This window comes from Hordeum vulgare, chromosome 7H, assembly GCF_904849725.1.
Source record: "Hordeum vulgare subsp. vulgare chromosome 7H, MorexV3_pseudomolecules_assembly, whole genome shotgun sequence".
NCBI classification, from domain to species: Eukaryota; Viridiplantae; Streptophyta; class Magnoliopsida; order Poales; family Poaceae; genus Hordeum; species Hordeum vulgare.
Genome location: NC_058524.1, coordinates 206,979,673 through 207,006,643, shown reverse-complemented (window position 1 = coordinate 207,006,643; position 26,971 = coordinate 206,979,673).

The following is a 26,971-nucleotide window of genomic DNA, read 5'->3' as shown; positions in this document are numbered from 1 at the left end:
CAAGGAGAATAACTACATATGATGTCCCCACTCACCTCACGCAAAACGACCCGACACTTGGGGCCTACACATCTTAGTTCAAATTTTTTCTATAAAGTCCATGTATGCTGCAGACATGCAACCCCGCATTTGGGGGCTACGACATTCAGTTGGATTTATAAATGAAAAGGGTCTAAATTTAAGACCCGACTGTCTTATGGAGACAAGCCGACCCTTGGGGGCTACCATGAACAATGATTGCTTTAACAGAAGTACCGACTCATTATAATAATGACCCGATCCTTGGGAGCTACTATTAGATTTTCACATAAAAATTACAAAGACCCAATTTACTACTCATCTGTACTAAATTAGCTCTTGGGGGCTGATAACCCACAAGTATAGGGGATCGCAACAGTTTTCAAGGGTAGAGTATTCAACCCAAATTTATTGATTCGACTCAAGGGGAAGCCAAAGAATATTCTCAAGTATTAGCAGTTGAGTTGTCAATTCAACCACACCTGAAAGATTTAGTATCTGGAGCAAAGTATCAGTAGCAAGGTAGTGTGATAGCAACAGTAGAAACAGTAACTAGTAGCAGCAAAGTGACAACAGTAGTAACAGAGTAAGAGTAGCAGCAGCAACAGTAGTAGCAACAAAGTAACGTAGCAAGGACCAGTAGTAAAAGACTTGTAGGCATTGGATCGGTGATGGATGATTATGCTGGATACTATTCATCATGTAACAGTTATAACACGGAGAGATATGTAACTAGCTCCAGTTCGTCAATGTAATGTACGCATGTATTCTGTATGTAGTCATACGTGCTTAGGGAAAAGAACTTGCATGACATCTATTGTCCATCCCTCCTATGGCAGCGGGGTCCTAATGGAAACTACAGGATATTAAGGTTCTCCTTTTAATAAAGAACCAGACCAACGCATTAACACTTGGTGAATACTTGAACTCCTCATACTATGGTCATCTCCGGGAGTGGTTCCGGCTATTGTCACTCCAGGGTTGCCGGGTCATAACACATAGTAGGTGACTACAACTTGCAAGATATGATCAAGAACACACATATATTGGCGACAACATATTACGTTCAGATCTGAAATCATGGCACTCGGGCCCTAGTGACAGGCATTAAGCATGGCAAAGTAGTAGCAACATAAATCTCAAAACATAGTGGATACTAGAGATCAATCCCCGTCAAAACTAACTCGATTACATGATAGATCTCATCCAACCCATCACCGTCCAGCAAGCCTACGATGATATTACTCACGAACGATGAAGAGCATCATGGAATTGGCGATGAAGGAAGGTTGGTGATGACGATGGAGACGATTTCCCCTCTCCGGAGCCCAGAACGGACTCCAGATCTGCCGTCTAGAGGAAGAACAGGAGGTGGCGGTGCCTCCGTATCGTAAAACGCGATGAACTCTCCTCCTTGATTTTTTCTGGATGAAAGAGGCTAAATAGTGATGAGATTGGAGGCGGTGGAGCTTTGTGGGCCCTACAAGCCTGCTAGGCGCGGCCAGGGAGGGCCTGCGTGTGGTGGGCTTGTGGGCTCGATGCTCCATTCCTCCGTTGATTCTTGCGCCAGTGTTTCTTATATATTCCACAAAAATTCTCCGTAAATTTTCAGGTCATTCCGAGAACTTTTATTTCTGCGCAAAAACAACACCATGGCAATTCTGCTGAAAACAGCGTTAGTTCGGGTTAGTTCCATTCAAATCATGCAAATTAGAGTCCAAAACAAGGGCAAATGAGTTTGGAAATGTAGATACGATGGAGACATATCAACTCCCCAATCTTAAAACCTTGCTTGTTCTCAAGCAATTCAGTTGAAAAACTGAAAGAGACAAAAGAAAAACTTTTACGAACTCTGTTTGATCTTGTTGTTGCAACTATGTCTAACTCATATCCAGAATTTCAGCAAGATCACAAGCTAACCACATAAGCAAATGACATCTAGGTCTCACGGTAAACTCATATCAATGGCATAAGCAACTAGCGAGCAAATAATAATAAGTCTCAAACGTCAACACTTCAATCAAAACAATCATGAAGCAGTACGAATAGATGGTATGTCGCTAGCTCTTTGTGAGACCGCAAAACATAAATGCAGAGCACCTTCAAATACCAAGGGCTGACTAAACATTGTAATTCATGGCAAATAAGATCCAGTCACAGTTATACTCAATCACAGTTAAAAGGAAAGCATAAAAATGACAGAGGTGCTCTCTAATTGGTGCTTTTATAAGAAGAGGATGACTCAACAGGAACATAAATTGACAAACCCTTCGCAGAGGGAAGCATTGATTTGCAGAGGTGCCAGAGCTCAAGCTTTGAAAACAGAGATAATAATTTTGGGTGGCATGCTTTCATTGTCAACACAATGACCAAGAGTTCTCACAATCTTCCATGCTACACATGCTATAGGCGGTTCCCAAAAGGAAAAGTAAAGTTTTGACTCCCCCTACCACCGATCAATCACACTCCATGACTAGCCAAATCCTCGGGTGACGTCCATACCAACATCAATCCAGGGGGAGTTTTGTTTGCAATTATCTTTTCGATTTAAGCATGGAACTGGGCATTCCAATTACCGGCTCCTTTCTCGTGAATGATAGTGAACAAACACATATCGAGGATAACACGCCTAGCATGGAAGATACTGATAGCCCCCTGTCACCACATGAGTAGTTCGGGCATGCAAAACAGATTATTTCTTGAAGGTTTAGAGAGTGGCACATGCAAATTTACTTGGAACGGCAGGTAGATACCGTATATAGGAAGGTATGGTGGACTCATATGGAACAACTTTGGGTTTATGGAAGTGGATGCACAAGCAGTATTCCCGCTTAGTACAAGTGAAGGCTAGCAAAAGACTGGGAAGCAACCAACTAGAGAGCAACAACAGTCATCAAAATGCATTGAGATTAACTAACATTGAGTGCAAGCATGAGTAGGACATAAATAACCATGAGCATGAATATCATAGAGGCTATGTTGATTTTGTTTCAACTACATGCGTAAACATGCACCAAGTCAAGCCACTTGAATCATTCAAAGGAGGATACCATCCTATCATACTACATCACAGTCATCTCAAAATTCATGTTGGCATCCAAGAAAAACCATTAAAAGCTCCTAGCTAATTAAGCATGGCATCACAAACTATGATCTCTAAGTTGTCATTGCAAACATGTTTCTCTCACAACAAAGCTGAATCAGGAGCAATGAGCTAGTCATATTTACAAAAACAAAATAGATCGAGTTCATACCAGCTTTTTCAGGCTCAGTCACTTCATCATATATCGTCATTATTGCCTTTCACTTGCACGACCGAATGATGTGAACAATAACAAGAGTGCTTGTGCATTGGACTAAAGATGGAATCTGCAGGCAAACACAAAGGAGAACACAAAGTAATATGGCTCTTTAATAGATAAACAGATATGCATGCGAGAGCCACTAAACATTGTAACCATGGTCTTCTACCTTGACCCAAACAAAAAGAAAACAGTTTACACGGGAAAGCTCCGAACAAGCAAAAGAAGAAAATAAAATCTTTTTGAGTTCTCTCAAACTGGACAAACACACGAAAAGAAAACGAGAGAAAGAAATAAACTAGCATGGATGATATAGTAGAAAAGTGTGAACACCGACTAACAAAGTGAAAGCGTAAGCAAGAATATAAAGTCGGTGAGAAACACGTACTCCCCCAAGCTTAGGCTTTTGTCCTAAGTTGGTGTACTCCCATGGATGGTCCGGGCGATACCCAAAATCATAATGGTGGTTATACGGGAGCGCTGCAGCCACTGCCTGAATAGCTGCCTCATGGAGACGAGCAACCTTTGCCTCCCTGTCATACTCTTCTGCCTCTCCTCTGGTTATGTAATATCTCCGTTTTACCTGAAAGTCAAAGAAGGCAGGAGCAGGAAGGGTAATATGGAAAACACGCTGCCGGTTAAATATTAACCGGTATAGGAGGGATTCATCTTCCCTCTCAAGGAACTGATAGCGTGTCAAAGCGGTGCGATCAAGGAAAGTTATATGGAGCGGGGGATCTCCTTCGCGGATCGGTACTCCAAGAAAATTTTCTATGCGAGTGGCATAGATCCCACCAAAGAAATACCCTTCATTAGCATTAATATTCAGCCTCCTTTCTATTATAGCTCACATGTTGAAATTTCTATCACCCGTTACTGCGCTCTTAAGAATACTAAGGTCGGGTGCGCAGAGGTGACAATGCCCAATCTTGCCATTAATGCATCTGCCTATGAAGAGGGCAAAATAATGCAAGGCAGGAAAATGAATGCTCCCCATGGTAGCTTGTGTAATATCTCTAGTTTCTCCAACAGTTATACGAGAGAAAAATCTCTAACCGAAGATTTAGGAGGATCATTGAGACTACCCCAAACAGGTATCTTGCAAATTCTATTGAAATCCTCTAAATCCATGGTATACGATTTGTCATAGAGATCAAACAGTACAGATGTATCACGGCCAACTGAAAATTTGAATCTACGAACAAAAGAGGCAGTGAGAGCAACATACTGTTCACATTAATCGGAGATGAATTCTTCGAGTCTAACGTTGTGAACAAGTGTATCAAACTCATCTTTGAAACCCGCCTCAATCATGAATTCATCATAAGGCCATTCACATGGTTGTACCTATGCGTTCCTCGGTTGGTAAGGATCGGGTTCCCGAATCGCAAGACGGGGACCTCTCTTGCTTGAGGAACCACCATGATAGTTTCTCCTGAACATCTTCCTTTTCTGAAATTTTCAGTGACCCAAAGGAAAAGTGAACAAGGCTCAACTAAACTCATAGCAACTACTCCCTCAAGTGCCTAGAGGCCATATTACGCATCAAAACTACTTGGGACCGGCTAAAATTAGCATGCAAAACTCAAGAATAGGGTCACCAAGGCAGCAAAAATAAGCGAAGTATAAGGCACTAGAGCAAAAACTAATTGGACCAATGGACGAGTCACTTACCAAGGAGTAATTTCCCCCATAATAGTTTGGTGAATGGTGCTTTGCACAAGGAGATCGAAAATCCCAGCAAGAAGAGCAAGAACACGGGTTTGAACTGCGAAACGATTTTTTCTGGAGGTGGGAGAAGCAGATGGGAGCTAGAATGAGTGGAGGGGGTGTACGTGAGCCCCACAAGCCTGGTAGGCGCGACCAGGGGGGCCCGCGCCTCCAGGGCTTGTGGCCCACTGGTGCAGCCCCCTGGCTAGGTCTTCGTCTCAGTATTTTTAAAAAATTCAGAAAAAATCATACCTGATTTTCAGGACGTTCGGAGAACTTTTATTTTCGGGGTACTTTTCTACGGAACGCTAAAAGCAGAAAACAGGAGACACTAAACTAAATCTATCATTTCTCTTCTATGCAACCGAAGGTGAAAGCTTGGAATAGAGGTTTGTGACTCCTCGATTCCTCCATCTCATGGTCATCGAAAGAAATTCCGTCCATGAGGTTGATCAAGTCTCCTTGACAAAAAAAATTGAATCGCAAAAGAAGACGGAGAATTTTCGAATACTCACTAGGTTACCTCAATGGGGTTGTGAATATCCCCAACAAGAAAAGCATACTTCATCTTAACAAGAGGTATAGGGCATTCAAAGCTCCCAATAAGAATCAATGAAGTTTTTTCGATAGCATTGATGCAATGTACTCGATATTGTTTCTTCGGAAAGTGCACTGCATGCTCATTATCGTTGACATGGAAAGTGACATTGCCTTTATTGCAATCTACAACAGCCCCTGCAGTGTTTAAAAAGGGTCTTCCAAGGATGACCGCCGTGGCATCGTCCTCGGGAATATCTAGAATAACAAAGTGTGTTAAGATAGTGACGTTAGCAACCACAACAGGCACATCCTCGCAAATGCCGATAGGGAAAGCACTTGATTTGTCGGCCATTTGTAGACAGATTTCAGTGGGTGCAAACTTATCCAGTTCAAGCCTACGATAAATAGAGAGAGGCATAACACTAACACCGGCTCCAACGTCGCATAAAGCAGTTCTAACGTAGTTGCCTTTAATGGAGCAAGGTATAGTGGGCACTCCGGGATCACCTAGTTTCTTAGGAGTTCCACCCTTGAAGGTATAATTAGCAAGCATGGTGGAAATCTCAACCTTAGGTATCCTCCTCTTATTAGTCACAATATCCTTCATGTACTTAGCATACGGAGACATTTTGAGCATATATGTCAAACGCATTTGCAGAAAGACAGGTCTGATCATTTTGACAAAGCGCTCAAAATCCTCTTCATCCTTTTTCTTGGATGATTTGGGAGGAAAGGGCATGGGTTTCTGAACCCATGGTTCCCTTTCTTTAGCATGCTTCCTAGCAGCAAAGTCGTTCTTATCGTATCTCTTATTCTTAGGCTGTGGGTTATCAAGATCAACAGGTTCAATATCCACATCCTTATCATTGCTAGGCTGAGCATCATCATGAACATCACTATTGATATTATCATTAGGCTCATGTTCATCACCAGGTTGTGTTTCGGCATCAAAGACAGAGACATCGTTCGGACTCTCAGGTGTAACAACATCAGGGTGTTGGGTAACGTAGCATAAATTCAAAAAAATTCCTACGCATATTCAGATCTTCCTATGGAGAGACCAGCAACGAGAGAGGGGTGAGAGCATCTTCATACCTTTGAAGATTGCTAAGCGGAAGCGTTACTAGAACGCGGTTGATGGAGTCGTGCTCGCGGCGATTCAGATCGCGGTGTGATTCCGATCTAGTGCCGAACTACCGCACCTCCGCGTTCAACACACGTGCAGCCCGGTGACGTCGCCGGCACCTTAATCCAGCAAGGAGGAGGGACAGGTTGGGGAAGAACTCCAGCAGCACGACGGCATGATGTCGATGGAGAGACGAGGTCTCCCGGCAGGGCTTCGCCAAGCACCGGCAAAGAGGAGGAGAAAGAAGGGCAGGGCTGCGCCGAGGGAGAGGGAAAAGTGTGTCTCCAACAGCCCCAAAACTCCCAGTATTAATAGGAGGAGGGGAGGGGGTTGCGCCACCCCTACGGTTCCCCCCTAGGGGCCGGCGGCCACCAGATGGGAGAGGGGGGCGATGGCCAGGGCAGGGAAAGGGGGGCGCCCTAGGTGGGCCTTGGGCCTCCCCTGCGCCTAGGGTTTCCCCTCCCTCCCTCTCTGGTGCACATGGGCTGGGTGTGGGGGGCGCACCAGCCCACCTAGGGGCTGGTTCCCTCCCACACTTGGCCCATTTAGCCCTCCGGGGCTTGTGGCCCCTCCCGGTGGGCCTCCGGAACCCTTCCGATGGTCCCGGCACTTTGCCGGTGGTGCCCGAAACATTTCCGACGTCCAAACCCATCCATGCTATATATCAATCTTTACATCCGGACCATTCTGGAGCTCCTCGTGACGTCCGGGATCTCATCCGGGACTCCGAACATCCTTCGGTAACCTTGTATAACAATTCCCTATAACCCTAGCGTCATCGAACCTTAAGTGTGTAGACCCTACGGGTTCGGGAGACAGGCAGACATGGCCGAGACACCTATTCGGCCAATAACCATCAGCGGGGTCTGGATACCCATGGTGGCTCCTACTTGCTCAACAATGAACTCATCGGATGAACCACGATGTCAAGGATTCAATCAATCCTGTATACAATTCCCTTTGTCTCTCGGTATAGAACTTGCCCGAGATTCGATCATCGGTATACCTATACCTTGTTCAATCTCGTTACCGGTAAGTATCTTTACTCGTTCCGTAGCACGTCATCGTGTGACTAACTCCTTAGTCACATTGAGCTCATGATGATGTTCTACCGAGTGGGCCTAGAGATACCTCTCCGTCACACGGAGTGACAAATCACGATCTTGATTCGTGCCAACCCAACAGATACTTTCGGAGGTACCCGTAGTGCACCTTTATAGTCACCCAGTTACGTTGTGACGTTTGAGACACCCAAAGCACTCCTACGGTATCTGGAGGTTGCCCAATCTCACGGTCGAAGGAAAAGATACTTGACATTGGAAAAGCTTTAGCATACGAACAATACGATCTAGTGCTATGCTTAGGATTGGGTCTTGTCCATCACATCATTCTCCCAATGATGTGATCCCGTTTTCAATGACATCTAATGCCCGTGACCAGGAAACCATAATCATCTATTGACTAACGAGCTAGCCAGCTAGAGGCTTGCTAGAGACACATTGTGATCTATTTATTCACACATGTATTACTGTTTCCTGTTAATACAATTATAGCATGAACAATAAATGATTATCATGAACAAGGAAATATGATAATAACCATTTTATTATTGCCTCTAGGGCATATTTCCAACACAGGGTTGCTAGCGTGCAGGTTCCTATCATCTTTCTTCTTATTCCTAGGATGACTAGGTGCATCAGTGCTAACTCCTTGAGAATACTGTTCAATTTTCTTCGGATGAACCTCAGGATACAAAGGTTCCTGGGTCATTCTACCGCCTCTAGTGACGACTCTGACAGAATTGTCATTCAATTCATTGAGCAAATCATTCTGAGCTTTAAGTAGTTGTTCTACTTGAGTAGTAACCATAGAGGCATGTTTACTCAGAAGCTTAAGATCATTGACATTTCTGTCCACACAAGCACTTAAATGACTAAGCATACGAGCATTCTATTCCAGTTGTCTGCTAACACAATCATTGAAACTCTGTTGTTTGGCAACAAAGTTATCAAATTCATCCAGGCATAAGCTAGCAGGTTTATCAAAAGGAATATCACTCTCATTGAATCTACGCAGAGAATTTACTTCTACTACCGGTATCGGGTTATCAAGACCATAGATCTCTTCGATAGGTGGTAGATTTTTGACATCTTCAGATTTAATGCATGTCTCTTTCATAGAGTTTTAGCTTCTTGCATATCTTCAGGACTGAGGAATAGAATACCTCTTTTCTTAGGAGTTGGGTTCGGAGGTGGTTCAAGAATAGTCCAAGCATTCTCATTGCACAAGATGTTATTCAATAGGATCTCAGCTTGTTCTACGTTCGTTCCCTAAAAACACAACCAGCACAACTGTCTAGGTGGTCCTTAGAAGCATCGGTATGTCCATTATAGAAGATATCAAGTATTTCATTCTTATCAAAAGGGTGATTAGGCTAAGCATTCAGTAGCTCGACGAGCCTCCCCCAAGCTTGTGGGAGACTCTCTTCCTCAACTTGCGCAAAGTTGTATATTTCCTGCAAGGCAGCTTGCTTCTTATGGGCAGGGAAATATTTCTCACAGAAGTAGTAAATCATATCCTGGGGGCTACGCACACAACCAGGAGCAAGATGAGTGAACCAAGTCTTAGCATCATCCTTTAGCGAGAAAGGAAACAACTTGAGGATATAGTAGTGCGGATCTTTTCCTCACTAGTGAATAGGGTGGCTATATCGTGCAGTTTGGTAAGATGGGCTACAACCGTTTCAGACTCATAACCATGAAAAGGATCAGATTCAACCAGAGTAATTAACTCAGGGTCGATAAAGAATTCATAATCCTTATCGGTCACAAAGATAGGCAAAGTAGCAAACTTCGGGTCGTATTTCATCCTAGCGTTGAGAGATTTTTCTTTCCACTTGCACAGTAAATTCTCAACATCATAGCTATCCTTAGAAGCAAGAAAGTACTCAGCTATCTCTCCCTCCATAACATAACACTCAGGCATATCAGGCAAAATAGCAGGTTCTACTTCAATAGTATCAGTAGTTTCAAAAGTATCATCACATCTAGCAGCAACTCTAGCAATTTGTGCATCAAGGAATGCACCTAGTGGCAAAGCAGTATCAAGCATAGCATCATCATAAGCATCATGGGCAGCAGAAGTAGCATCATCAAGCACATGCGACATATCAAGATTTCTAGCAGGAGGTGGTGTCGCAAACTTACTCATAACTGAAGGTGAATCAAGTGCAAACCTAGTTGGCAGTTCCTTACCTGTCCTCGTAGTTGAGGGCAAGACTTTAGTTCTTGGATCTTTCGGATTCCTCATAGTGACCAGTAGACGTAAATCCCAAGTGACTCAGAGAATATAGTTGTGCCTCCCCGGCAAGGATGCCAAAAAGGGTAGAGTATTCAACCCAAATTTATTGGTTTGACTCAAGGGGAAGCCAAATAATATTCTCAAGTATTAGCAGTTGAGTTGTCAATTCAACCACACCTAAAAGATTTAGTATCTGCAGCAAAGTATCAGTAGCAAGGTAGTGTGATAGCAACAGTAGCAACAGTAACCAGTAGCAGCAAAGTGAAAGCAGTAGTAACAGAGTAACAGTAGCAACAACAACAGTAGTAGCAGCAAAGTAACGTAGCAAGGACCAGTAGTAAAAGAATCGTAGGCATTGGATCGGTGATGGATGATTATGTCGGATGATATTCATCATGTAACAGTTATAACACGGAGAGATATGTAACTAGCTCCAGTTTGTCAATGAAATGTAGGCATGCATTCCATATGTAGTCATATGTGCTTAAGGAAAAGAAATGGCATGACATCTATTGTCCATCCCTCCCGTGGCAGCAGGGTCCTAATGGAAACTACGGGATATTAATGTTCTCCTTTTAATAAAGAACCGGACCAACGCATTAACACTTAGTGAATACATGAACTCCTCATACTATGGTCATCTCCGGGAGTGGTTCCGGCTATTGTCACTCCGGGGTTGCCGGGTCATAACACATAGTAGGTGACTACAACTTGCAAGATAGGATTAAGAACACACATATATTGGCGACAACATAATAGGTTCAGATTTGAAATCATGGCACTCGGACCCTAGTGACAAGCATTAAGCATGGCAAATTAGTAGCAACATCAATCTCAGAACATGGTGGATACTAGGGATCAATCCCCGTCAAAACTAACTCGATTACATGATAGATCTCATCCAACCCATCACCGTCGAGCAAGCCTACGATGAGATTACTCATGAACGGTGAAGAGCATCATGGAATTGGCGATGAAGGAAGGTTGGTGATGACGATGGCGACGATTTCCCCTCTCCGGAGCCCAGAACGGACTCCAGATCTGCCCTCTAGAGGAAGAACAGGAGGTGGCAGCACCTCCGTATCGTAAAACGCGATGAACTCTTCTCCTTGATTTTTTTCGAACGAAAGAGGCTAAATAGAGATGAGATTCGAGGCGGTGGAGCTTTGTGGGCCCCACAAGCCACCAGGCGCGGCCAGGGCTCGTCCCCACTCGCTTTCCCTCTGCGGCAGTTGCACCAGGAGGCCCTAAACCACGTCCCGAACCCGTGGTTTCGCGGCCAGCACCTCACTGTGCTTGCACGCGTGCCACGGTGAGTCACCGGTGCGCCCGAGTTGGGTCACCGTCGTTGGCCTATATATAGGTCCCCCCGGCACACCAGCACCCTCCAAGCAGCTTCAGCACAACCAGTAGACACTCCCTAGCCGCCCAATCGAGCTCGCAGAGCCCCGGTGCTCGAGATCGACCGAGGCCCCTCCGCCTCGGAGCTCCGGTCGATCTCTGGCTACACGTCGGCTCCTGCGCTGCCCGACCTCTCAATACACTCCCCTCGACACCAGGAACGTTTCCCCTAAATCTCCCGAGCAAATACATACCCCTAGCCCCTAGTTCAACACGAACCCAAAACCCTTCCGCCACGAGCACCTCGTCGCCGGCGACCCAGACCACCTCCGGTGACGTGCCGACCACGAGCAGGTAGGCGGAGGCACGAGGAACCCATTCTCGTTCCTAGCTAGGCCTGAGGACAACGGCAGCCTCGCCGGCGTCCATCTCCACCTCTCTGGATGGAGGTAGGAGAAGGACCCGACAGGTGGAGCCCACCTGGCGGTGTCTTGGGGCAGGCAGCGCGCGCAGCCGCTGACGCTGACCCCAGGGGCCCGCAGGTCAGGTTTGAACCTCGCCCGCGCGTGCCTGGTGGCCAGGCCTGCTGGCTGGGCCGGCTGGATCTGTTTCCCCTGGCCTTTTTCTTTTGTTTTAATCCAGGAACTAAATGATTTTTTATAAAAAGATTTAGCCAGTAGAAAAATATAATTCTTCCACCAGTATTTTTCTAAAACTGAGTAGTATTTGATTCTGTAATAGTTGACATTTATCAAAAACAGAAACTATTTTGGTATAATAAAATGATATTAAAAAGCACTTGTTTGCTTCTGTTTGCTTTTAAATAAATATGCTTAGCTAATAAAACAATAGGAAACATTTTGCAAAATAATATCCTAAATTTATTCAAGCCTTGCAACATTTTTAAAAGCACTTTGTGATCTGTTTGAGTGAGAGCTAGTATTTATTTATTCCTTTCTCGATGGTAGAGTTACCGAGTGACGGAGGATCCGGAGCGGAAGACCTCGAAGACCCCGGATACCTAGCTGACCAAGGCAAGCAACCCTTTTGCCATGATTTAAGTATATAAAATGATGCATGCTAGAATAGCAAGTATTTTCCGTTGCATGTGATCACGATGCCGGTTCATCATTGATGTGATGGTACCGAAGGCTTCTTCGAAGCACTTGCATGTTGATAATGATATTCACATGGCTCCTCGGAGCACAAACATGATGAGCTGACCCTACCATCTACGAGGATCATGCTACTGTCATGTTGACTAGTAGAGTATAACCACTGCATTGAGCTTGACCCTACCCCGTGAGGGTCATGTCATACCATGTTGACAAGTAATGTTAAGGCATATTATCTCAATCATAATGATGAGTTAAATAAAGAGTTTATGAAAACCCCGTCGGGTGCCACTAATGCCCGAGGGTGATGATGAGTTGGTGACCACTTTTGGTGGAGTGATGCACCGGTGATTTTGGTGTGAGTATGGTTTCGGAAATGGATTAGATTTATGATGTGTCGACCGTCCCAACCTTACCAGTACGACCACGATACCCCTTTATGGGACGGGGCTTTGTTGATTACTCTGGTCGGTGCTAGCAAAGAGCCACATTACTATTGGCGGTAGTGATCGGTGTCACTCTCGTGATGGGGTCGTGCCAGGTAGGACGACTATGCCATTATTATGAGTTCGAGGCACACCGTTGGTCCCTGCATGGTTGATACAGTCCAGAGTCGGTGCTCGTAAGATGTACAACATGTGGGTTGGGTACCAATCGAGTGGACCTCTTTGTCTAGTATCGTCAGGGGAAAGATGATGATCGGGTACTTACCTCGGGTATATGTGATATACCGCAAGTCGTGGATGACATGGAAGTATTCTGTTTCTCGTGGGTCCAGCGTACTACCTCTGCATAGTGTAAACTATTCGAACAGCCGTGTCCACGGTCAAGGACAGTTGGGTGGTGCTGCTTAAACTACGTCCTGAGTTTCCGCATAAACCAAGTGTGTGTGCGTGGTGTTAAAAAGGTGTTGTTATAATCATGATAATCACAATAATATGATCAAGTTCGGTGACTTGACATATAGGGTAAACCCGGATGGTTTAGCCCTCATTAATTCCTTGAGGTTAGGACAAGTCCGATGACTTGGCATATAGGGTGAACCCGATGTGTTCAGCCCGTAGCAGATATGTTGATATATGTAACCTGTTCTTCAAAAGTAGTTCTTTAACTAGTTGCACATACTTGATCATACCACCACATTGCATTCCACTAAAGATAACTGTTACAATTATTTCTTATCATATATACATCATGGGCTGTTTGCGAGTACATTCAAAGTACTCATTGGCTTGCCACTGGTTATGTTATTGACCAGACATGGAAGGACCGGAGTTTGGCGATGAGTACGCCGTCGGAGACGGACCTGCGATCTAGGACGCTTCCAAGTCAGAATGCCTGTCGGTGTAGGCTTGATGGCATGGGCACCGTTTAGCCCTTACGAGTTTCCGCTACTCGATGTATCCGTTTTATTTGGCTTTAGGCCTTGCACTTGAACCCGACCTTCTGGTCATTTAATGTAATAATTCGGTACTTGGATGTAAGACTCTATTATTTTGTATCTGTGTTCAGTGAACATTGATCCTTGTGGTCACTGGGCACGGTGAACTCGACTTGCTAGTCGGGGTCCCCACAAGTTCAGAGACTATCAAGACTTAGCAAAAAATTTACAAAGATGCAAACCGATTTCCTACCCAAACGGCTAAAGAAGTGGATCCACGGGATGCATAAAAAGAAGGAAAAATGTGTTCTAAAAAGCGGAGCTACCGCAAATAAGCATATATGAGGAGGCAAGATAGATCTACTATGGATCTATGAAGGTTGCTAGATGATGGCGGAGGTAAAACCGCATCAATGAGCACATAATGAAGCAAAATATCTACATATGCGATTTGGCATGCTTACGATGAACTTCAGATGAAACTATGAAGGGACGGCAATGACCTAAAAGGAAATAATGGGGGACACACCAAGTTTCATAGAAGATGAAGCTGCGGTCAACGGTATGCAAAAGATCTCGAAAGACGACTAAGACAAACTCCAATGACAGAAGTGAAGGAACGAAGTCATTAGAGGATAGACGATGGAGGCAGTGTGCGAGAGAAGCTATGGCATGTGAGACGGAGGAGAAGAAGTAAAAGGAGGATTGACCAGTCTATTTGTATTAATAAGAACCGAGCGACGCAATAAAAAAATGGATTAATTGAAGGTGAAGTGGATGCCTCGATTTTTGCGCGTGTGAGGGATTTGAAGCTGTGTTGGGAAAGATTAGCCATGATGACTAGATGACATCACCAATGACCAGGATCATGTCGCGATCATGACGATTGGAGAAAATACCAAGTCCTGAATCAGATAACTTGACAAAGTGCTAACCTAGGAGGAAGTTTAACATGAATAAATTCAAGTTAAACTAGGGCTAATGTTGGGGATGTACCCCACGGGTTAACCGCGAGGCCTACACTTTGGACAGGAGGTCCAGGATGTAGAGGCCCAAAGGGTGACTCACTGCAAGGCCGGATCAAGCCCATCAACTGGAGGCTGGTTCGTCAAAGGGAGACATGAACATTCTTCCTTATCCAAGATAGTAAGATGTAGAAGAGGACACATGTGGCTATTCACCTAGACTCTTTTGTAACCTTAAGGCCTCCAATTGCATATGTAAAGGGGAGACCTTGAGGTTAGAGGGCGAGTAAGAAATAATCGAAAGCTATGTTAGCCATTTCGCACCCTTGTAATCAAGTTCATCATCATCAATAAGACACAAAAGAAGGACGTAGGCTTTTACCTCCGTCGGAGGGGCCGAACCTGGGTAAAACTTGCGTCCCTTGTCTACCGACTAACCCCTTCGAGTTTCCACCCTAGTGTGATGATTCCTATACTTAATACTTTGACAAGGACATTTGTCATGTCAAAACCATGACACCATTGTTGTGCCTACGCTTATTCTTATTGCATCGTGACTTTCCATTACTACCCTAGACTATGGAAGTGCTGGGGGTTTGAGGGAGAGTTGTTCCAACGGGCTAGCCAAGTATCCTCACCCGCGCAATGGCGGGTCATGAGACAGGTAAGGGAGACCATTGTCCTTGGCCTTTCATCTCCAAGTTTTCGGGCTAGCCATTCGTCTCGTATGTTGTTGTAGAAGGAAGCTAGTACCTCGATGTTCGAATAATCAAGAATCTGATTTTTCTTGGTGAGAAATCTGTTTGAGAATTGCCGAGATGACTCATCGGGTTGTTGGATGATGTGGCTCAAGTCACCGGACCCAAGTGGCCGAAAATAAGTGCCCTTAAAGTTGTCTCGAAAGGAATCTTCGAGATCCTCCCAACTCCCGGTGGAGTTTCCGGGAGGCTGTTCAACTAGTTCCTAGTTGGCCCTTTGAGGTTTACTGGTAAGTATTTGATTGCGTGGAGGTCATCTCCCTGAGCCATGTGAATGTGGAGGAGGAAATCTTCAACCCATACGGTTAGGTCTGTTGTCCCGTCGTACTACTCGATATTTATGAGTTAAAACCCTTCAGGGAACTAATGCCGCATCACCTCATCTATGAAGCACATTGGGTGGGCGGCGCCGCTTATCCGAGCTGTGTCATGCTGGAGATTGGACGAGATCCTACCGTGCTGCTAATGGTGAACTACATTGTTCTAATTGGGACGAGCTTGGTATCTGTCTTATCTCATGGGAGTGTGACTCCCAGATCCGTAAGTAGATCTAGTTTGTCCTGCTCTAGACTTAATGTTCAGCCGCAGATAAAACGGGTATTCGAGTTGAGTCGGTTCCTTTCTCCTATCCCGTCCCCAAGGAGAATGTTATGGTTGATCATCTTGTGCGGATCTGGGTGGTGCGGGCTCCGAGGCCTCATCTTTGAATTCTGACAACAAGCGGTGATGCGGGTAGCTTTTAGTTTGTCCATGTCGTTCCTGTCTGTACCCCTCTTTGGCGGTCAGGACTTTTATCCATCTCTGAGTGATGGAGTCCTGTTTAGCTTTGAGCTGCCTTTGCTTTAGCTTAAGACTCCGAGTTGCCGCCTGAATACTTCTTGATCTAGTGAGTCTTCTGAGATGATGAAATCCTCATCTCCCAATTTGTCCTCCTGTCGATCGTAGGACATCGTTGCAGTCTTTGGAATTGCTGAGATCCTCAGGCTTGTCTATATCCATGTAACCTTGTAGGTCGGGGTCGTATTCGGGGTTTGCAGGTTTTGGGGATAAAGCTGGATTTTCCGTATCGTCGGGGTTTAAATTATCCCCGGTTTCCGTATTGCTTTCCTTGCCCTTACGAGCTTTAGGCTTTTTGCGCTGGCGATGATGCTTGACGAGTTCGTCGCCACTGTTTTTGACCGGTGTGTCATCATCGCTTTTCCCCATGGCACCCTCTTCCTTAGAGTGTCCATTATGTAGATGCCATACATGGAGGTGGTAGTCCATCGTCCCGTTACGGGAGGACTGGGTGATCTATTAGCCGTGTCCATATCTTCACCTTCTTTTGAGGAGAAGTCTAACAAATCAGTTAGTCTTCGATAGTGGCGATCAAGTGGGTGGTGGGTGGGGAATAAAGTTCCCCACTCCTATTCTTAGAGCCCAAATAGTCCTGGATCGGGATCGATCCATCCGAACCATCACCGGTTTTGGTTCGGGTCATCTTCTCGTTTGACCATGACAGATTTGCCGGACTAATCCTCGGAGCTATGGAGGATTTGAACTCCAGTGCTTCGGCGTAGGGAGTGTGTTCGGGCGGGATTACCCTCAGGCCTCCGAACACCATGGTCAGATCCTGGCTCGAGGATGGATTAGGATTAGAATCTATCCAAGACTCGAGGTCGGGAAGAAGACCCAAAGTTAAGGCTTCGGATTTTTCGAGCTCTTCGGCCAAAGCCGAGACCTCAGAGACGATCAAATTGCCTTGGGCATCGTCGATGTATTCCAAATCACCGAACTTGAATCCCTGGCCCAGGGTGGACCCATTGATCTGGTAATGAACGGCCTTGATGTGTGGGGTGGTACTACTGAAAGCAGTGGATTGGTGGGAGATGAAGATATCCCGAGTCTTGATATTTTTGTTGGTGGCCAAGCGAACTATCAATCCTTTTTGTGATCCTACAGAGGAGCTCTCAATGAAAGCACCAATGTCGGTGTCAAAATTAGCTAATCTCGAGTAGGGGGTCTGAACTGTGCATCTGGGATTGAAGGGTAACCAGGGACGAAGAAGGTGATGTTTTACCCAGGTTCGGGTCCTCTTGATGGAAGTAAGGCCCTACGTCCTGCTCTTGTTGTTATCGATGAAGCTGTATAGAGTACAATGTTGATGTACCTCGAGATCTACTATTGTGGTCTAAACCCTAATCGTAATGAGCTTAATGTGTCCTATGAACTATGGCCACCTGGTTTATATAGATACGAGGAGTGCTAGTGATATGCAAATTCAGTTACAATAAGGAAGACATATGTCGATTACTACGTCGCCTTGGATTGTACACCAAGTCTTCGGAACATTCCATCTTGATTCCAATACCTCCAGTGATGATCAAATAGGCCCATGAGTCTAGACCATGATAACATATAGGCGACCCGAGGTCCTCTTAGTCCCGGACTCCCTCAAGGTCCACACGTCCATTAGTTGGCATAGGAGTTTTCATACCTTTGCACTCTTGCATGTTGATCTTGTTGATCAAGTATTTGGTGTACTTTGTTTGTGAGATAAACTTACCTTCTCTCGTTTGTTTGATTTGCAAACCATGAAAGAATTTCTGCTCACATGCCATTTATTGTTTTAGTTAATAAGGTTGCATCAATTTTACCAATCTCGAAACCCATTTCAATAAGAATCTTCATTAGGCATTTGTACCAAGCTTGAGGGGCTTGTTTAAGTCCATATAGATCTTTATGAAGTTTATAAACATGATTAGGTTTCTTAGGGTTCAGAAAGCCGGGAGGTTGTTTGACACAAACTTCCTCCTCAATTTCACCATTTAGAACAGCACTTTTGTTATCCATTTGGTAAAGAGTAATGTCATGGTGACTCGCATAAGCAAGAAGAATACGAATGGCTTCAAGTCCGGCAACAGGGCATAGCTCTAACCATAGTCCATACCTTCAACTTGCATGTAACCTTGAGCTACGAGACGTGCCTTGTTACGTACCACTTGGCAATCTTCACCTTGCTTGTTCTGAAACACCCATTTTGTACCAATGATGTTGTGCTCGTCCTTAGGCTTATCCACTAGTGTCCACACTTCGTTCCTCTCAAAGTTGTGTATCTATTCGTGCATGGCAATCAACCAATTTGGGTCTTGAAGTTCTTCTTCTACCTTCATAGGCTCAATGCTAGATATAAATGAGTAATGCTCACAAAAATTAGCTAAACAAGTTTTAGAGCAAGTGATTCTCGCAGTTTGGATGTCACCGAGGATTTGATCTAGTGGATGATTCTTGTTCACTTGTGCTCAAACTCGTGATAGATTTTTCTTGTTGGATGGTGGAGCTTACTCATCATCTTCTTCTTCTTCGTTGTCATTGATGGTGTCATTTCCTTGAGGTGATGGTGAAGAAGGTTGAGGTGGATCATCAAGATGTACTTCTTGCTCCTCTTCATCATGTTGTGTACCAGTTGTGGATGCCTCCATGTTGTTTTGTGGCTCCCCTTGATGCGAAGTAGGAGCTTACACTTGTGTTGATGAAGTAATTTCCTTCACCTCCTTGGTATGAATCTTATTGATGTAAAGGTCTTGAATGGCTTCTGAAGGGTCCTTATCTCCTATATCGTTTGGAAATTATTCAACTTGTGAACCATTAGAATCATAAAACTTCACATCTACCGTCTCTTCACTTTTCGAGTGAAGTTTTTGTAGACACGGTAAATGTGAGAGTTTGATCCCTAACCAAGTAGGAAATCTTAATGAGATTTAGGAGAAAATTTAGAACGACGGTGCTTATCAAGAATGTAGCACTTTGAGTCAAATACCCAAAAGTATCCAACTTGGGGTTTATTACTAGTGAGTAGCTCGTATGCCATTTTACCAATAAGCTTGTGTAGGTAGAGTACGTTAGTGTCATGACAATGTGTTTCCACGATTTTTGCCCAAAAGTGTCTTAGCGTCTTGTATTCGTCGAGCATCGTTCTAGCCATCTCAATGAGAGTCCGGCTCTTCCTCCTAACAACTCCATCTTGTTGAGGTGTGTACGTCGCCGAGAACTCAAGTGAGATACCCTCTTCGTCAAGAAAAGTATCCACATTTGTGTTCTTGAAGACTGATCCGTTGTTGCTCTGAACTTTCTTGATCTTCACTTCTAACTAATTTTGGGCTTTCCAAGTGAAGTCCTTGAAGATCTTTTGTACCTGTGACTTGTCGTCAAGAAAGAAAACTGTCGGGACCCCGATCCTAAGCCATAGGAATCCAACCTGTAACACATCGCATCCCTTTGCGGTCTCACGCACGATTAACTCCACGGCTGCAGCCTTACCTTAGCCGGGACCGTTTGCGTCTTTTGACTCACGTATGCAATAGTGTCGCTAGCATTCCAATGTAAAAGAACCCGAATCGACAAGTCTAATCATAAAGCAAAGTGGCAGTACCGCACAAGGACAGACATACATGACCCAACAAAGCAGGTGTCGGTCACCAACGAGTGTAGACGAGTCGTAGCAAGCTACAAGGACTCCATTAGATCGCGTGACATTTCCCCGAAGGGGACAGACACAGCAGCTAAGAAGGACACATGCCGGTCAACCAATGTGTCCGGAGCGGTAGCGAGCTACCATGGCTCGTTGGATCACAAAGGGGCATTTCCCTGTAAGGAGTGCTACTAAAATTCACGACTAGGTAATCGAACCCCATACATATCAAGTACGACACACGTACGCATGGCATACCGATATGTATAGATACATCGATGGCATCACAACATAACCATAAACATACAAACTTTATTTAAGATGCTCGGAAGAGCCACACACATAATATTACACAGTAAGGGTCTCACGACCCATAATAGCAGTCATTCAGTTACAAGCCAGCGGAAGAGTTCAAAACTGTCTCACTACAGACAGGTGCAACTGAAGGCACATGGCCTGACTATACTACAGACCCAACCTAGGGCCAGATTGTAGCTGGCACACCAGCTACTCGTTGTCGTTGATGTCTATGAAGAACCCTCCATTAGGGTCATTAGCAACCTCTGCAACATTTATTAAGAAAACATGAGGACGGAGGTACTCAACAAGACTTTAGGATAACTATCTACTCATGCAATGTATCAATAAGGTATGGTGGGGTTTCATGCGGAAAGCCGGCATTTGACACGTGGCTAGACAACTTGCTTTTTTAAATAATTTTGACAACTTGATTTCACGCACACGAGTCCACTAACACCACAACAATACACCATCGTGGAATCATTCTGTATCCATACAGAAATGCCGTCCACGACACTCACGCTTATCTTGACAATTTTATGAGTAGCCATTGAAGTTATCTATGAACAACATATGTCTCCAAGTAGTCCATATCCGCGGACGCGTCTATTCGAATAGATCATAACCCTGCAGGGGTGTAATTCGTCACACACGCTCTCACCACTTATCGCCATGTGCACGTCATGCACCTCGGCAACCTTCAAGCGGAAGCCCAGCGAGGGAGTCGGCCACGATCGTTAACCACACTAGTACCTAGTCCAGGTTTATCGCCTATCTGAGGGTAACCCGCACGGAATTCCGACCGAGGTTTCCGCCACGGCCCCAAACGATGTGCGCAGGGTTCCCAAGCCCACCATCCGGGTGCCACTTGGTACACCATGCCACTGCCTACCGCATCACAACCCACCTCTCAGGTTAGCGCTATGCACGGCCTCCAACTTGACTATAAACACCAGAAACTACTTGCAACTCCTGGACCGAGTACTAAGCGATTAATAAGTCGAGCGGGGTCATATTTCAGGGCCCAGCATGTGGTAGTATCTAGTATTGGATTACTTACACGGAACTCAGTTCCTAAGGGCGGTTCCAATGAAACAACCCGCCATGTACTCCTACACAGCCTTTCACCGGTACCTTTACCAAATCAGGTTCAACACAGAACCTTTGCTTACCGAACACATTCTCACAATTCTGTTCATCTCCCAGATGACAGACCATACACAACTCTAAGCATAGCATGCATAGCAGGATAAGACACATCATGGCTCAAGCAACTACCAGGTATGCTAGGTTGCAAGGTTCGGCTATTTACTGTGACAAGGATAGGTGAGGCAAAGGAAGTGGGTTCATCTACGTGGAAAAAGCATTTGAAGCATTTGATCCTAATGCAATAAGTAGGTGCAGGAGCAAGAACATGGGATTTATCGGGATGATCAAAATGGTTGCTTGCCTTGTTGCTCACAGGAGTGACAATTTCCGTTAGACGGATATTCGGTGGAATCCGGGGGAGCGGAGCCTACCGAAAGGAATGACAACAATCAATAACAAACATATGCAATCAAGATGATGCATGAGCATGGCATGAGAATGCAAGGTGATAAACTAATGTAGCTACCATGTATTAGGTTTGAAGTAGATTTGAATCAAATTCAAATATCACTTCAAACGAGGTATTCTCGGATACCATTTTAATTGATCCGACCTGATGCTCAGATCAACTTGCTTTTAACATGCATGGAATGACATGTTAGGTTACTGGTTTGTAATTAGGACAGTATTTGATCATGTCAATCATAGTGAACTTTAAATATTTTCCATATTCCATTTAGAAAGTATTTGTAAGAACTGACTTATTCATTAATCTACATGTTTGGGTTATCTAACATTTTCAAACATGTTTGAAAATAACATATTCAGATTTCTTGAATTTTTCTGATACTTTTTCATATATAAATTATTTTCATTGGAGTTACAAATTAATTTCTATGAATTTTTGAAGTTTTAAACAGTTCTGGAATTATTCTTATACTGGAAAATCCCTTCATTGCGTCAGCCTGACATCAGCAGGTCAACTGACCTCATCAGGTCAAAGCTGACAGGGGGGACCCACTGGTCAGCCTCTCAGGGGTTAATCCCGCGCTGACCAGCCCCTAAGTGGGTTTGACTTGGCCTTGGGCCCACTGTCAGTGAGTGTTTAGGCATTTTAACTACTGGATTAGGTTGGCCACGTCGGCCCTCGCCGAAGCCTGGTTGGCGGCGACCAGATCCGCGGCAGAACCTCGCCGGAGACATGCTAAAACGTGTTGTGGTGCTTGGAAAAAGATGCTAAGAGCACTGGAGTGATCTCCAGGCTCGACCACATCCATTGCTGGCCTCAGGGAGAGCTATAGCTGGCCGGAGTAAGCCGGCGACGAGCCGGGGCGGCTGCCGGAGTACGGGTTCAATGGTCTAGTGGCTAGGGGGCACGGATCCGAGGGGAAGGAGAGGGGAAATGATCGCAGGCTCACGGGGAGTGGAGAGCAGGGCTTAGATGGCTCGGGGAAGGGTTGTTGCCGACGTTTCACCGTCGATTTGCCGGCGACCGAAGGTTAAAGACGATGGCGTTGGGGACGTTGCAGAGCTCGGGGAGACTTCGGCCATTGCAGAGAGAACCAGCTCGACGAGGCGAAGCTACTGGACTACTCGGAAGGGGGTTCCTGTGGCTAGAGGCGCGGCGGCTCGAGCTGGAGCTCGTGGCAATGGCGGTAGAAGGAGGGAGCAGAGATCCCGAGAGGAGGGGGAACTGGAGCTGGGGAATGGATAGGGACGGCCTCGGGGTGGATATCCCCGTGCTTGCCAACACGAGGCGGCGTCCAGGAAGCCAGGGAGCTGAGTGGAGGCGCGCGGCGACGCGGCGGCCACCTCCTGCTCCTACTGGCGAGGAGGAAGACGACAGGAGAAGATGGGCCGGGCCAAGTGAGCGTCAGGTAAGATTTTTTTCATTTTCTTTCTGTTTTGTTTCTGTTTTAAAACTATGTTGAACACCCCAGAATATTTGTTGGAATATTTCCAATCATTCCTAAAGTTTTCAACATTTTTCAAAGTTTAAAGTTTCTGATTCAAATTTAAAACATCAAACTAGTAGCTTTTTGCATTTATTTAAAATGCTTAAAGTACCAAGAAAATGGTTTTCTTCATTGCTTATTTACTTCCATGAATTATCAGAAAGTTTGAACTTTTCTTAAGGCCATTTTGGGTTCATTGATTTTAACTAGTTTGAATTTTCCTTTATTTTGAGAAGTGGCTAGGGTTTTAGCATTTTCCTTCATCATTTTCGTTGTTCTTGTTGAAAATTCCCTAGATGCAATGCAAAGAAAACATGAGCACAAAGCTAACTTGCTTAAGGTGTCAGGGATGTGACAACTCACCCCCACTCAAAAGAATCTCGTCCCGAGATTTAGAAGTCGTCGGGAATAACATAGGATACTCAAGTCGGAGACGATCCTCTCTTTCCCAAGTTGCCTCCTTTTCAGAATGATTTGACCATTGAACTTTAAGAACCTTGAGGTTTCGACATCGCGTGGTACGCTCAGCTAGATCAAGAATACGCACGGGGTATTCTTGGTATGAAAGGTTATCTTGGAGATCAAGCGTTTCGTGGTCCACTTCACGGATAGGATCCGAAAAGCAACGCCTGAGTTGCGAGACGTGGAAGACATCATGAACCTTGGAAAGATGCGAAGGAAGTTCCAACTGGTAGGCAACTTCTCCTCGTTTGGCAAGAATACGAAAAGGACCAATGTAACAAGGAGCCAACTTTCCCTTGATACCGAATCGATGGGTACCCTTCAAAGGTGTAACCCGAAGGTAAGCCTTCTCATCACAAAGATAACATTATTTCCTTTCTTGGTCTTGGGAAATTCGGTAATGAAATCCATGCTAACTTTATCCCATTTCCATTCAGGAATAGCTAGAGGTTGAAGGGTGCCAGCAGGCCTTTGATGTTCTGCCTTTACTCGACGACAAACGTCGCAGTTAGCAACAAACTCAGCAATTTCTCTCTTCATCCTAGTCCACCAGAACCTCTGGCGTAGGTCCTGATACATTTTAGTACTACTGGGATGAATGGTGAGAGGAGACTCATGGGCCTCCTTAAGGATTAAATGCCTTAGATGTGGGTTCTTAGGAACCACTAGACGGTTCTGGAAGAACACAACACCTTGATCGTTCATGGAAAATTCTTTAGCGTTTCCGCTGAAAATATTCTCCTTGATCCGTGATATACCCTTGTCACGCTTTTGGCCAGCTATAATTTGATCCTGAAGGGTAGGCTTCGCCACCAGGGTAGAAAGGAATCCTTGAGGAACAATATGAAGATTCAACTTCCGAAATTCCTCATAGAGATGTGGTTGACCTTGTTGTAGCATCAAATTGTTACAATAAGATTTACGACTTAGTGCATCGGCCATAGCATTGGCCTTTCCCGGGGTGTAAGTTATCCCTAAGTCATAATACGAGATCAACTCAACCCATCGTCTTTGCCTGAGATTCAAATCCGGCTGGGTGAATATATATTTCAGACTTTGGTGATCAGTGAATATTTCGCAACGATTACCCAGAAGGTAATGTCGCCAGGTTTTTAGTGCATGGACCACAACTACAAGCTCAAGGTCATGTGTGGGATAGTTATCCTCATGTGGACGCAACTATCGAGATGCGTATGCGATCACATGACGATCTTGCATGAGAATGCAACCTAATCCTTGTCGCGAGGCATCGCAATAGATAACAAAGTCCTTAGAAAATCTGGTGGTAGCAACACAGGTGCGGAAGTCAGGCGTCTTTTCAGCTCCTGAAAACAATGCTCACACTATGGTGTCCACTCGAACTTTTTATCCTTCTTGAGGAGTTCAGTTAGAGGCTTTGCAACCTTGGAGAAATTCTGGACAAAGCGGCGGCAATAGCTCGCTAGACCAAGAAAACTCCTAACTTGCTTAACCGACTCAGGTTGAGTCCAATCAAGGACAGCTTGAACTCTCTCGGGATTGAAAGCAATACCCTTACCAGAGATTACGTGACCTAGATAGGTCACTTCTGGTAACCAAAATTCACATTTTGAAAACTTGGCATAAAGGCGATGCTCTCGAAGTTTCATCAATACCAGCCTTAGATGCTCGGCATGTTCTTGTTCGTTCTTCGAGTAGATGAGAATATCATCGAGGTATACCATGACGAATTTATCCAAATACTCCATGAAGATTGAATTCATCAGACAAGAGAAGGTGGCTGGGGCATTGGTTAAATCGAAGGACATGACGGTGTACTCGTATTGGCCATAACGAGTAACAAGAGCCGTTTTTGGAATGTCCCCGTTCTTGATCTTGATTTGATGGTATCCCAACCTCAAATCCATTTTGGAGAAGACTGAGGATCCAGCGAGCTGAGCATACAGATCGTTGATCCTGGGGAGCGGATACTTGTTCTTTATGGTGACCAGATTAATTGGTCGGTAATCTACAACCATCCGATCTGTTCCGTCTTTCTTCTTGACGAAGAGGACGGGGCAAGCCCAAGGAGAAGAGCTAGGACGAATGAAACCTTTATTCAAGGCCTCATCTAGTTGCTTATTAAGTTCGGCTAGCTCCAGGGGTGCCATCTTATAAGGTCTTCTGGCTATTGGGACAGTTCCCGGAACAAGATCTATCACAAACTCTACATCTCTGTCAGGTGGAATTCCTGGCAGTTCCTCTGGAAAGACATCCGGAAAGTCACGGACTACCGGAATGTCTTCAAGTTCCGGAAGAGGGTTGGCATTTAGGGAATAGAGTTGGCATTTGGCAACTCGAGTAGAGACATTTATTATCTCACCCGAGGGATGGGTAAGCTAGACATTTCTAGAATGAGTATCAATCTTGGCATAGTGAGCTGACATCCAGTCCATGCCCAAGATGATATTAATATCCGAAGATTTCAAGGCTATCAATGAGGCTAGAAAAACTAGCCTGTCTACTAGAATTTCATTGTCATAGGTTATCCTAGAGGTTTGCCATTTACAACCAGGAGTTTGGACAACCAATGGAAAAATACATGTTATGCAACTGTGCATAACTTTCTGAAATGAAGGAATGAGAAGACCCAGTGTCAAAGAGAACAGACGCTGGGTGATGATTAACAAGAAGCGTACCCAGTATGACGTCGGGATCCTTTGCAGCTTCTTCTGCTCACACATAGTTCACACGGCCACGCGCAGGAGTTGGCTTCACATAGTAAGCTTTGCCCGACTTGCCTTGCCCGACGGACTTTCCGGGTTGCCTGGCACCCACATTTTGAGGACACTCACGGGAATAGTGCCCTGGTTCTCCACACTTGTAGCATATCACTTGGTTGGCACGTGGTGCAGCATTGTTAGCTGGACCACCATAAGTTTTTGCTTGAGGGTTGGCCTGATTCGTCTGAGGCGCCACGTAGGATGGCCTCGGAGTGTATCTTGGTGGCAGAGAACTGTTTGGAACCCACAGCCTGCGTTTTGGAAACACGGAACTAGAGGACGAGCCAAAGTCACGGAGTGCTTCCTTGTGGCTTCAAAGTCAGTATGACCAGTCTCGGCACTGATCGCCTTGTTGAGCAGGGCTTGAAAGCTTGCACACTCGTGGAGGCGCAGATCACGACGAAGCTCAGGGCTCAGA